General features: G+C 54.8%; 1 protein-coding gene across 1 annotated transcript in view; it reads right to left on the bottom strand.

Annotated features, from left to right (window-relative positions):
• PCBP3 (poly(rC) binding protein 3) overlaps positions 1-13,032 on the bottom strand; it is a gene marked incomplete at both ends in the record, with an annotated part of 40,729 nt that overhangs the window by 26,834 nt on the left and 863 nt on the right. The window lies entirely within an intron of this gene.

The following is a 13,032-nucleotide window of genomic DNA, read 5'->3' as shown; positions in this document are numbered from 1 at the left end:
GCTTTTCTAACATTTTATGCTTTCTATCTTGCTTTCCCGAGGAGCACTGCCTGTCCACCTGCGTAAGCAGGAGCTTTCTACCCACTCATCTCCCGGCAGCTTGATCCTGCCATTAAGACCTAATCCGGCGATTTTCAGCATTGCGTTTTAACGGCTGGGAAGCACCGCGATGCAGCCAGCTCAGGATTATGACGAAAACGCAGTGTGGCCAGGTCAGGATGGGGGTGGAAGGAGCGAGGAGAAAAAAAACCAAAGTCAAGCACTCCCTTAAACCCAAGCTCCAAATGGAGACGCATCGGCCACCGGCGGTCTTTGGCTGTCAAAAGATGAAGCCGTGAGGGGACAGTAGCACCACCTAAGTGAGTGACACCGAATGCCATTTTACAATAAAACTGCATTTCCAGCTGCTGCCATTTTCCCACAACTGTTGTAATTTTGGTTGACATTTCCTCCGCTCACTCTCCAGCTTCAGTGGAATATTTTACATATCTCTAACCAAAAAAGAAAAAAAGATGCCTCCATACTACCTGGGTACATCAGCCAGCAGTATCCCTGGTTCACCTGCCCTTGATCTTTCCAAGCGTCACGGGAGACAAATGTCTCTGCTCTTGCCCTCACAGCAAGCGTTTCTGCAGGCTTCATTCTTGGTCACCTGCTCCCATTTCCCTGCTCTTCTCTGGGTGAGATGTCTCCACTCATGGCCCAGGCTGTCACTCGCTGGCTCCTGACGAGCAATTATAACCCGCCTTCCCCTCCTTGTTCGTGTGCACCAGAGGGCTCTTCCAGTCTTGCTCGCCTCTATGCCAATTACCCCAATTACCATTGTGGGGATGGAAATGTGCCTTCCTCTGGACCCTCTGCTCCCTCCCTTCCCTCTCTGCTCTCTGGCTCCTCTGCCCACAAGTTCAGTGCCAGGGCCATGAGAGCAATCTCCCCTGCTGCCGCCTCTGATACCGCTGTGCCTCAGGTGGTCTTCTAACTCCTGCTTCTCCCACCAACCTCTTCGCTGGATGCAGCTCTTGGGAGCTCTTCTCCATTTCCTAAACAGTCATTTCCTACCACCCTTCACGTCAGCATGGCTTTCTCCCCAGCTCCTTTGCCCTCTGACGAGCAGGCTTGTGTTCGATGGCCCATAGCTCCAGCCCTGCCACACTGCTGTGGGCTCAGCTGCAGCCCAGCCGAACGCACACCTCTACTCTCCGGCCAGCCCAAAGCTGTGCTAAGCCTGCCCTCCCCTCCAGGCAATTCCCAGCTGCTTTCCTGGGTTCCTCCTTCACCTGGGGCACCCACAGGCTGTTATCAGGCTGTGCATCCTGCTTGGGGCATTGGGCGAACCAGTCTCATTTGCTTCTGCTGAACCCACCTTACTTCTGTAGGCTTTCAGTGGGCATTCATGCATTTCAGAGCAATGTCTGACCTGACTGATAAACCAAGAGGAAGAGAAACGCAGCATGACGTACCTCCAGCACGGTCCAGGACAGCTGGCAAGTCCCTACAACGAAGAGCAGCACAAACCCCCGGCTGCAGCCGGTGGACACTGGAAGCCCAGGGAGAGATGTGCAGTGAGACCCCCTGCTCATCCTCGGAGCCCTGTGCGGTCCGTCGCAGCCTGCTGCACCTCAGCAGTTAACCAAGAGCAGCAGCAGCCGCCCACAGAAGTGCAACCCTGGCACGGCTGGTGCATGGATGTGCAACCACGCATGAAATCAGAATCGGGCCCTGCATGTCAGATGGTGTTAGTCTCCACCGTCTCTACGGCAAGCCCGGTCCGAGGAGAACGACCGATTTTGTCGCAATGGCGGTGCCGTTATTGCACTCTTTTGTGTGAAGGCTAGTGAGTGAAGCTGCAGCTCTTCCCTACCGATCACCCCAGGATGGAGGTCTTGCACGTAACAAGGTCATCCCACACAACAAGCCAGCAGGATGATAACACCTGCCACTTGCCCTGGTGCATCTGCAGAAGACAAAACTTGGAGTTTTGTGTTAATTACCAGGTTTAGGGGAAACGTAGGTAGCCATACCTGAGATATATATCTGGAGACATCTATAGGATACAGAATTTGCACTCATTCACACGAGCTGCTGCTGTGTTGCGAGCAGAGATTGGACACACACCAGTGAAGGAGATTCAATTCAGTCGGAGCAGCCTATTAGATGCTCTTGTGCAACCCAGAAAACACTGTCTGGGCTTGGTGTCAGGGCTCACTGACTGTGGGACCCTGAGCAAAATCAGTGACTTGAACCTGTTAAACCACCACCTTGACAAGCTGAGATAACCCTGCTTGGAATAATAATGGGTCTTCGAGGAATTTTTTCAATTTTGTAGAGAGTTAAAACTGCTTTTGGAAGGCTGGGGTGAGCGGGTGGGTGGGTGGATGGGAGCAATGCACTTTAATTCAGCCCCTTCCAATTCACCATTTGGAACCATTTGCCAATAAAAATAGTATTTTCAGTGAATGTCAAACTGCTTAAGTACATCAGAAATTTCGCCCCGTGAGGTGATGAGAGCCAGTGCTCTTTGCCAATGCTCAGTTGGGTCTGTTACAACTCGGTGACCAAAAGCATCCTCAGATGTCTGTGAGCAAGTGCTGGGTGTGGGACTCAAGACCCTGCGTGCTGAGAAAATAACATTTCCTGGGATGAGGAAGGTCACTCTGCCTTCTCGATCACAGCTTTTTGCTCTGCCAGAAGATTAAAGAACAGATAGAAATGATCCATTACAGTTTTTTTCCTGTATTGTCTGTCCCTCCATGCCCAAGCCAATGTTTTGGAGAGGGCTGGGGAGTGAGGGCCCCAGAGGAGCTGCTGACGGACCAGCGAGGACCAAGCGTTGGCTTGGTCTCCGCTCAGCCCAGGTGCCCTGGCTGTCTCGGGAAGGCAGAGCCAGCAGCACTGCACTGCAGCCCCAGCCGGGACCCTGCCGCGGGGCTCGGCGCTGCCGAGTGGGGCGGATTCTGCTGCAGCATCCGAGCGACAGGAAAAAAATCCCAAAGCTTTCATGAATTGGCTGAAAAGGCACCGCCTTGCACCGCCGAGACCAGGAAGATGACTGTTTCAGTGCCGCGCTCCACGTCTGCGCCCCTGAACGTGCAAGTGGGACACGGGAAACACCACTAGCAGTGCCGCAGAGCGCGGCTGCACCGAGCCGCTGGAGAATGGAGAAACTCGTGTGGCGTGGAGGGAGCCGGGGCAGCTCATCCAGCATTTCTGCAAGCACCGGTAATAAACAGCCCCTGGAATGAGCCTTCGCAGAGTGGGGAAATGCCCTAACTGGTAGTCCGGGGGTGGCAGCAATGAGGCTGTTAATACCATCTTACGTGGCATTGTCCTGAAAAAGGTCCAGGGAAGCCTGGGGCAGATGAGACCGTTTGAAGAGGGCTGGGAAATGCTCTAACCCCCCCAAAACACTTATTAGTGGCACTCCTGTTAAACTGAGAAGGGACAACCCAGGTGGAGAGCAGAGCAAGAAGCCAAAGCGAGCTTGGCAAAGCGGAGAAAATAAGATGCAGTTCAGCAAGGCAAAGCACCGAGCTTGGCTGTGTGCGATTAAGCGCACAGAAACGGAGGAAGAGCTGCCCATCCGCCTGAAAATGGCTGGGAGCGACGACTCAACTTGCAGGATCTGCAGCAGGAAACCGAGAATGACGAGGTGGGTCTTCAGGGGAGAGCCAGCAGGCACAGAGCAACCCCAGACCCCTGGGGCCAGCAAATATGGCCCACGGGGAAGGGCTGGAGGAACCAAGGCTCCACAGGACAGGAGCATGGTGGGAGACAAGGCAATGGTCTTGAGTGAGGGGCTTAAACTGCAGTGAAGAAGGTCCGGGTCAGGCACTGGAAAAGAGCTTCCCCACAGCTGTGTGCTGTTGGTGACAATGTCATTCTGCCAGTCATCGTTGTTTAAATCTTACAAACATTTGGATATTTGCAAATAAAGCTCATATCTGTTGGACAACTGCACTTATAACCTTGACACTGAGCTATGCCCAGGGTTGGTCATGCTTTAGCAATGCACCCGATTTAGCCTTCCTCCCCTCCCCACCCAGCCAGGGGCTAAGGAATGGGAGCCAGGAGATGCTGCCTGGCACCGGGAGATGCCTTGACAGATGCCCCAGGGATGCTCGGCTGGGGCTGTGCAGCTGCACAGGCTGAAGAACCTGTGTCTTACCCAAAAGATGCCAGTGCAACCAGCACTGGAGACGCACCCCTCCAGAGACTGAGGGGTGAGGCAATCAGATAGCAGTCCCCTATGTGCCAGTTTTTACATGCCATTTTTCAGGGGAAGGCCAAAGGACACCCAAAAAAAGGATGCTCATGGCCATAGGTCCATGCCGACTGCTCATAAAGGAGGAGAGTCCACAGGGAGCTGTCTGGACCTCTGGAGGAGAAGCAGCTTGTCTTCCAGCAGCCTGGAAACGAGAGGGCACAGCTCTGCAAAGAGCTCCAGGCACACTCCTGGCATCCTTCTAACTGGGGGGCAGCTGGGAGGAGAGCACCTCCGGGGCCTCGGGCAAGCGGAAAGCAACAGGCACGTTTGTCCTGCTGCTGTGCCGGAGACTCCACAGCCTTAACCATAACCTCAAGGGGGTAAATCAGTCCTCACCTAAAAGGGATGAAGGGACCCAACCAGCACGAGACTTTTGCCCGTCCTGTTTCTACACCACTGCTGCACCGATGCATGCATGGCTGCAAAACCTGCAGAGCAGGCACCAAACCCCCACCACCGCTATTTGTCTTGATCCAGCCAGCAGGGACGTGACCTCCTGTCCCCTTATCCCTCTCTCCACCTTGGTCCATCACGCTGCATGCCCTGGAAGAGTTGGGGCCGGGGGTATCCGCTTCCAGTGTGTCCTTCAAAACAGATGAGGATGCAACCAGGAACATCTCTCTGCAGCTCGGAGCAGCAGGTATCCTGCACCCCACCCCCCTCCAAAACCCACCTCATTCCCCTCCTCCAGAGCCTGCTGGCTGCCCTGGCTTTAATCCCACAGGCAGCATCATCCCAATAATTTCCCTCCATTTTCAATCTACTGATCTGGGGGCAGTCCACAAATCCCTTCATCCCGAGATCCAAGCAATCTACTGCCTCATCTCATCCCATCTCCATTTCTCTCTCTCCAATCCCTGGAAACAAGGATGAGGGTCACAGCGCTTGGGCTGCCCTGGAGCGGTCTGTCCAGGCGCCAGTGGACAGACAGACCGACTCGGAGCACAAGGGAGGCAAACAGGAGGTGCCAAGTCAAGATGGACAAGGAGCATGTTATTTTGACCATGCTCAAGCTCTACAAAAACCAACTGATTTAGCTGCTGATTTAATTTTTTGCAAAAAAAAAAGTAGATGGCAGCCCAATGCCAGGCTGTGCAGGATGAAAGACGGGGTGGTTGGGGGCTGCTCTCGTGGATGCCACCAAATTTCTCAAAGCACCTGGCGTAGGTCCTGGCCGCCCCTGATCCAGGGATAGGGAAACAGGCAGGTCTTCCCATTCCCCACCCTGGACTGGGGAGATAAGGGACAGTCTGGGTATAGCATCATTCTCCTGGTCCCCTCCACGTTTAGGAAAATGAGTGGGGACCAAGCGAGACCGACGGGAGAGCCACGACCAGCCTGGCCCCATACCTCCCGGCTCCTCCAGGCTCAGGGCTGGACCCAGTGCTCCGCCTGTCCTGTTTCTCTGCAAGCCTCAACCCGTGACTTTCACCCCAGCCAGAGATGCTCTTTGGGAATGGGAGACTGAGGGGAGACAAGGGAAGGGAGGCCCCGGGGGGGTCTCCCTGTCCTTGGAGAAGCAACCCAGCACCGCTCGGCCAGGACCGAGCAGATCGGTCAGGATGCAGCACTAACCCCACCCTTCCCTTTCCAAGGCTCCATTTGCACAGAGCGGGAGCGGGCGGGGGGGGGTCCACGTGCGGTGGCCGCCGCAAGGCCGTGCCCTGCCTGCCCCTGCCCCCAGAGAAAAGCACGGCAAGGAAGGAGGATGCAGGGGCGGCGTGTGACAGAGCCAGCCGGCAGCCGTGCCGGCGGTGGAGCCGGGCTGCGTGGTCCCCATCCCACGCTCGGCGGTGGCTGCTCTCCCCGGCTCTGACCGGTGAGGAGGACGGAGGCCCTCGGCGGCCGGGGGTGGATCGCCGCCACGCTGCGCTCAGACCCTGACAGCAGGCTCCAAAACTGTCACTCCCGATCTGTTTTCACTTCAGCTAAACCTCAACCCCGATTAAAATCAAGGAGAGCTGCTTTCTCCGCTCTCCTTCTCCCCGCGGTAGGTCCTCTGTAACCTCGGGTCTAAACACTGAGCGAAACGCACCGGCAAGGGAATCGGTGAATTTGCTCGGCCGGGCGTCGGGGCTGCTGGCGAAGGGACCACAACCATCCCTGTCCCCAAACCTGGCCCTGGCCGCAAGGGCACAGCCGCTGCAGTGGTCCCAACCCCGCGGTCTCTGCCGAAATCCAGGGCGGGATGTGCCACCGACACCCCGACCTGCCTCTGGTGCGAGCGGTACCGCGGCGGCTCCGGGGGCCGGTGGAGCGGGGCCGGTGCCAGCGGGGTGCCCTGCGCTGGCACCCGCCGCCTCCCACCAGCTCGTTTAGCAAAGCCTGAATAAAAGAGAGAAATCAAACCAGATACGTGTGCGTACGCTAATCGCAACTCCAGGGCCAGTGAGAGGCGGAAGGATGCTCGCTACAGGGATGGGGACAGCCCTCACCCATCGGGGTTGCCTTTAAATTCACCTTCCCTTTCAGCTGGCCAAAAAGCAGCTGCAGAGGCCTGGCGAACTCAAGCCATGCGAGCTGCTGCCCACCCGTGCGCTGCAGGAGCAGGGGGTCTGTGCGCAGCGTGTCCCGGGGCCGGGAAAGCATCCTCTGCCTTACCCGAAGCGGATGCGCCGCTTCGCTACAGATCGGAGCCAAGGCTGCAAGCGCTCGGCCGCCGGCGGGCTCGGGCTCGTCCCCGTGCACTGGGCGCGAGCCCCGCTGCCGCAGGGAGCCACGCTGGCCGGCAGCGAGCCGCCGGCAAGGTGCCCGCTCCCATTTGCCGCCCGGCAAACACTCGTTTCGCCCAAGCCCACTTGTACGACTTGGAGGAAAAATTAATCACCGCCTGAGAAAAGCGGCCCTGGGACCACCGACCCACGGGGGGTGAAAGCATCGTCGGGGGCTACCCCGGAGAGCGCCCTGCGAGGTGGGGAGGGTCTCCCCGCGCCGGCACCCGGGACCCCTCCGCTCCCACCTCACGGCGGTGGCCGCTGCGGAGGCGGCTTGCTCGGCCCGCTCCGCGCATCCCGCGCCACGATTCTGACAGCATTCCTGTCCCGGGATCCCGCGCGCTAAAATCCCGCCGCCGCTCTAACGCATTTGGAAGGCAGGATTTGCGCCTCTTGCAATATGAACATTAAAATAGTGTGTAAACCACTTTAAAGGGGTTGTTTTTCCCTTAGTCTCCGTCAGTAGCCTTTTCTTCCCCACCCCGAAATGATCGGTTTTCTTCAGAAAGAAATGTCCTCTTAATTCAGCAAGATTAACAGAACATTTTTTTACAGTTATTTCCCAGGAAAAAAGAATTTAAAATTTGCTTTTGTATCTGAGAGTACTAAATATGTTTATATAAATTAATCCATCAAAGAAGGGGAAAGTCTGAGATTAAGGGCTTCAGAAATATTACCGAATTATTTTGGAATTCTGGATTAAAAACAAAACCCCAGATATTAGGAAAAACTGCTGCTTTTCGGGGTTTGGTTTCTGTATCAAAATGCAGGCTAGCATCTGTCTTTGCATCTGTCAAAACAAAGGTCAATCATTTTATGGAAACTTAAACACAACGTCCTTGATCCACTGTTTCTGGTTTATTTTTAAGCCGGATGTGACTTCTGACTAATAAAATAAGATTTTCTAATATGGTTCACATTAAAATTACAGTATCCCGGCAAACTCAGATTACAAGAAAAATACATCCGAGAACATTTTCCCTTTAAAATAAGGAGATGATATTTTGGGATTGATTTCAACAGCATTTAAGTCCTGTATAACCTTTGCAACTAATATTTCACTTTTCTACTTATAAAGCAATGGTGTAACCAAAGAAAATGCAACAGAAATGCAACGGTATCAGAAAGAACTTAGCCACGCTGAGTAAAATGGTTATCTGATGGCAAACTGTAAAGGAAACAAAGCGAGCCTCATATTAAAAGGTATTCCTCTCTCCGAACCAAATTTCCTCGGCGCAAGGAAAAAAAAATTACTGGAAACAGAACCAAAAGGTAAAAATTAAATCAAATAGGGTTGGGGGTTTTTATTACGTTGCCAGACTAAGACGTGATTAACGTCCATGTTATTTTAGTACCAATTTCTTTAAGGCAATTTGATTTGTGCCACTCTGAGCGCGTACATAAACGACGCTGCCCAAAGCCTGCACCGTAAATCACGCAAATTAGGAATGGCTGAATATTCGGGTTGACGCAGAGTGGACGCTTCCCTACCCGGGGAGATGATCTTTAGCATTAGCTGCAAGACACAGGCAAACCTGAATTTTAGTAAAATAAAGCACACAATGTGACAGAGAACGACAATTTTGCTAAAGAATTCTGCAAAAATATTTTGCAAAACCATTTTGCAAAGATATTTTTGCAAATATTTTATAGGAGAGACTTGAGGAGCAGCTGTTAACTTAAACTAACCCCCTCGCTCGCGCACCTCTTTCTCCCATAATCCCACCTCCCTTTCGACACAGACTTAAATTTCCTCTACAAGAGATTCACTTAAGATGGCTCTTAAGCATTCAAAGCTCTTTTAACCCATACTGGAGCCCCAGACCCGACTCGTTTCATGATTCTTCCCTGATTTTCATCCGTAGGAAAAGTTGCGCGCAGCAGGTGGTCTTCCACCAACACAACCTTTTAAATCTTCTTACCTTCCCCAAAGAGCCGCTTTAGTGCCGATTTGGTGTGAGAGGGGTCCAGACAGATGGCCGGTCTTTTCACGTTTGGAAAGGATGAAAAATGCTATGGGGAAAAAAAAATCCCAGTGATTTTTTTCGCCACACGGCGCAGAGGGCTCCCAACCTCATTGGCCCTGGGAGGGCCACCACGTGGCACGGGATGAAGAGCACGTGACCTATTTTCTCCCAAATCCCTTGGTTTGCTGGAAAAGGGGATGCACCCACCGCTGATGTTCTTGTCATTTCAGTGGGCTTTGATTTTTTTTTTTTTCATTTATTTTTTTAAAGGCCACTGAGCAAATCACGTTGCCTCGAGGCGATGAGGGTGAACCGGCCAACGCTTTCAACATGAAGGAGAAAGGAGCTTGGGCACGAGACGAGCACTGGGGCGCTGCCTGTGTGCAGGAGGAAATTTGGCAATGCTTTACCAGGGTACCGGCAGAGCGGTGCCTGCCCACCCACTCCGGGGATGAAGCCTCCGGGAGGGAGAGGAGGGCGTACAGCAGCGCACATTTGGCTGCTGGTGATGGGCTGTGCTAAACCATCCATCGCGGCACCGGCAGCAGCGGAGGGAAGGACCAGGCTGCGGACCCCAGAGCTCAGCCGGCACCCTGAGCCTCGGAGGAAGGGGATGTGTTACAACTGCTCCACCACTAAAAAAAGATTCTCTCATGCCCTCGCGTTGCTCCTGACCCCCCTCCAGGCTGATCCCATCCTCCGCTGCCCTCCCGGCTAACGCACGGGGGTTGCACCAACCAGCTGCTCCAAGAGACAAGTCTCCCGCTCTGGAGGCAGAGGGTCTGCTGAAACAGCTTTCTCGGAAGAAGGACCACGCCGGGTGGAGGGAGCCTGGCACACTCTGGGCGGGCATCACCCGCTCCCACCACCGCACGGCCATGCCAGGCTCCATGGGCGTTTCAAAGTCCCTCCACCTGCCACAGATGCTTGCTGGACCTAAAACCCAGCACAATCCTGGGATGCAGCGTGTTCTGCCCCAGAGGGGTCCCCGAGGCCCCGTGGAGCAAGGCGAGACAAGCCACATCTCCCAGCATCTGCCTTTGACGCTGGGGGTCCCTCCTGGCCCCAGCTCTGTATTTCCCTGGGGACAGCAGCCCTGAGCCACCACATCCCAGCCAGCCGTGGTCCACCGGCCAGGCAGCTGCTGGCCTTCTCTCGGTAACTGGAGGTACCGGCCCATCGGAATCAGGACACTCAGTTTGGGGAGGAGGAAAGGAATTTTTGGAGCCCAACAAATCCTCTTGTTTTTCCCATGAAAGCTCAAGCCCATAGGTCATGCCAGTCAGAAACTGTGTTTTTCTGGCAGTCTGAGTCTCTGCCTGGCAAATCCCTCGGCTGTGCCATCTTGTCGTGCCAGCGATACGCTTGTTCATCACCCCTGCCAACGGGAAGCCCCAGGTGCATCTACCTCTGGCATCTGCACTTGAATTTCAGTAGCATTACTTCTGCGGAGCAGCTGTCCCCAGCCATCCCATCATCCGAGGGCTCCAGCCCTTCCTGTCTATGGGCAACACCAAAGGCTCCTCGAAGCAGCAGCTGAGCTTGGGCTTTGATGAGAAAGCACAGCTCTGGCCACCTCCATGCCTTCTGGGCATCACCACCGCGTCCCGACCCGGCACCCAGCCCGGCAGCTGGTTCTCCGCCACAGCCGTTCCCCCGCACATGGCTCTGTGCGGGGACGGGAGGCACCAGGAGCCCAGTCCCTATTTCCATGTCCTTCCCGGGGCCGGGCTGTCTCACCACGCTGCCATCAAGGACAGAAGTACAGCCATAAAACGCCCCAAGCTGTGTAGAGAAGTGCAGGGTGTCACCAGAAATCCTCTCTGGCTCGGAGGGTCACACTTCTCCAGTCACCAGCCAGACGATGGGGCATTTTATTCCAACAAAAACATGCAGAGGGAAAAACTTGCCATACTCAAATGCAAACTATGGACATAGCCAAAAGCGCTCAGCTCATTGCTTCCCCCCCCCCCGCATTTTGCGACGGCCAACGTGCAAGGGGAGAGGAGAACCCCCCCACACCTTCCAGCCCCACAGCTCCCCGTTCACAGCCCCCTCATCCTTCCCCAGCGATGCCCAGCGAAATCTGGCTCCCAAGTAATCTTCTGAATAATTATATAATAGAGAGGCAGGCAGAGAAATAATTTTAGGCTGCTCTGCCGAGAGAAAGCAAGCTGGATTAAAAGATCAGAACAAGCAATACTTAGATTAAAATGGTTTGTTATTTTCAGCTGCAGCAAATCTGTGGCTACAGCACGGAAGATACCGAGGGAAGGCGCGTCATCTTTCTTTCCCCCAAAAGGAGCTTTCTACGTATTAGCCAAGACAAGCTCTAGGTTTCCAACCTCTGCTCAGGTTTTGTTTCCCAGAGGCCCACAGAAGTATAATTTGCCAGGTCGTACGGCAATTTTATCTAAAGACCTAAAAGCAGCGCGGAGACGCTTCAGGTTACGTGCCGAGTCTTAAACACCATCAGCGCATTGCTGCTTGTTAAGGCATCAGACCCCTCGAGTCAGGAGAATCGGCGTGCAGCGCGGCAGAAAACTGCATTACCTACAGGCAACGTACCTCCTCACGCACAGCACAGGCTTTATCGGTACCAACGCCTTTGCCTTTAGCACGTGCCTCCCCGCACCCCGCGCTGACGGCAAGCAGACGCCGGGCTGACCGGCGGCGGAGCGGTGGCCGCGGCTGCGAGAAGCCCATCAGACAGCGGGGCGGCTCTCCGCGGGCGCCTATATGGCGTTCCCCTGGCCCCCAGCAAGGTCGGCGGCGCGGGGTGCCGCGCCGGGCCCCGCTCTGACTGATGGCTTTGGAAAGGCGTGAAGGGGAGGCAGGAAAAAAAAGGGTGAGAAAGGGACCCGACGCTGGGGGCCGAGCTCTCCGCAGGGCACGGTGCTCATCAGCCGCAGCCCCGATCGATGCCGTTAGCTTTGCTCGTTCACCTTCAAGTTCAGATTAAGCAGAAGGGTCAAACTGGGAAATCGTTTGCTATTGGTGGGCATGTCCCCACCACCACCTCGTGCAGCCTCGTGCCACACCATGGCCGGCTTTTCCCCTCTTCCCAGCCAAGAACCTTGCTCGCCCCACAGCGTGGCCAGCCCCCGGCAGCAGCAGTGACCACTCGTCGCATCGCCTGTATGCGAGATGATGCAGCAGCAGTTCCGCAGTGCCAAGTGGTCTCCAAAAACAGAGTCCTCTTCCAGGTGTCCCTCACACCCATAGGTTTTCTATAAAATTGTCATGGTTCTACACACGCATGATTAGCTCTGAGTTTAAAGGGTGAAATCCCATGGGGCAAGAGGTCCAAGACACAGCCTTGAAGAGGGCTTAGCACTTAAAATGCAAACCACACCTTGCTTTGCCTTTTGAGCCAGAAGCTGCTGGTTTGCACAGAGCTGGGCACCAGGCTCCTCTCCTGCCTGCGGATGTGGGAGAGGGACCGAGGCACAGGCCTGGGAGAAGGGATGGGACATTGAACAGGGAGTGTGGGAAGGCAGAAAAATGAGGTCGGAGACCTTTCTGGAGGGATGTGGGAGTTGTGGGATGTTGTGATGTTCATCCAAATGATGCTTTAATAGCCACTTATTGCAGAAAAGTCTCTTCACTAAAGGCAGAGAATAAAACGCACTTGCTGGACAGATTGGGGTTATGAGCACTTGTGGGAGGACAGTTTGGGAACTTGGTCCCAGGCTGGACACTCGGTCCCCCCAGCAAGGACATGTCCCAGTTTTCCAGGGGTTGGCAATGGGGAGCCCTTCCCCAAGACCTGCCGTGCTCAGGGAGATGCCAGCAAGTGGGGAAGAGGCAGAGCCCTCCCAGGATGCACTCTTGGGTGCATGCTTCCTTCAGCTCATGGCCTCCAAGCTACCAGGAGGAGAGCCAAAGCTTCCTTGTGTCCTCCCAAAAACCCTCTACAGATGGATGTGTTTGTAAGAGGCTGCCCATAGCACACAGGAGCCACAGACGATGACGGCAGAGACCTCAGACAACGCGTGCTCAAGGCCAGGCACAACTGGTACCCACCACATCACCAGTGACCTTGGACAAGTCTCCTGGCAGGTTTTTGGGCAAGTTCTACACTTGC

This window comes from Phaethon aethereus, assembly GCF_964289735.1.
Source record: "Phaethon aethereus genome assembly, chromosome: 6".
NCBI classification, from domain to species: Eukaryota; Metazoa; Chordata; class Aves; order Phaethontiformes; family Phaethontidae; genus Phaethon; species Phaethon aethereus.
The sequence above is the reverse complement of the archived record's forward strand: the minus strand, read 5'-3'. Positions and strand labels throughout refer to the sequence as shown.